Source organism: Chiloscyllium plagiosum, unplaced genomic scaffold, assembly GCF_037043375.1.
Source record: "Chiloscyllium plagiosum isolate Xiang-an unplaced genomic scaffold, Cpla_swu_hap1 HiC_scaffold_42, whole genome shotgun sequence".
Classification (NCBI taxonomy): domain Eukaryota; kingdom Metazoa; phylum Chordata; class Chondrichthyes; order Orectolobiformes; family Hemiscylliidae; genus Chiloscyllium; species Chiloscyllium plagiosum.
The window spans coordinates 25,066,567-25,067,243 of record NW_028270180.1 but is presented as its reverse complement, the minus strand read 5'-3'; positions in this window follow the sequence as shown (position 1 = coordinate 25,067,243).

The window sequence follows — 677 nt, the reverse complement described above, 5'->3', positions numbered from 1 at the left end:
AAATGTGGCCTGTAAAGTTTTGTACAGCTGTAACGTAACTTGTCAACTTTGATATTTGATGCCCTGGCCAGTGAAGGTAAGTGTGCTGTATCGAGAGAGTGGTGCTGGAAAAGCACAGCAGGTCAGGCAGCATTTGAGGAGGAGAATCGGCGTTCCTGGCATAAGGAATTCCTGACAAAGGGCTTATGCCCGAAACATTGATTCTCCTGCTCCTCAGATGCTGCCTGACCGGCTGTGCTTTTACAGCATCACATTCTCGACTCTAATCTCCAGCATCTGCAGTCCTCACTTTCTCCTAAGTGTGCTGTATGTCTTCCTCACCATCTAATCAACCTCTATTGTCACTTTGTGGACATGTACACCCAGGTCCCTTTGTACACCCAGATCCCTTTGTACACCCAGGTGCCTTTGTACACCCAGGTCCCTTTGTAGACCCAGATCCCTTTGTAGACCCAGATCCCTTTGTAGACCCAGATCCCTTTGTACACTCAGATGCCTTTGTACACCCAGATCCCTTTGTAGACCCAGATCCCTTTGTAGACCCAGATCCCTTTGTACACTCAGATCCTTTTGTACATCCAGATGCCTTTGTACACCCAGATGCCTTTGTACACCCAGGTCCCTTTGTAGACCCAGATCCCTTTGTAGACCCAGATCCCTTTGTAGACCCAGATCCC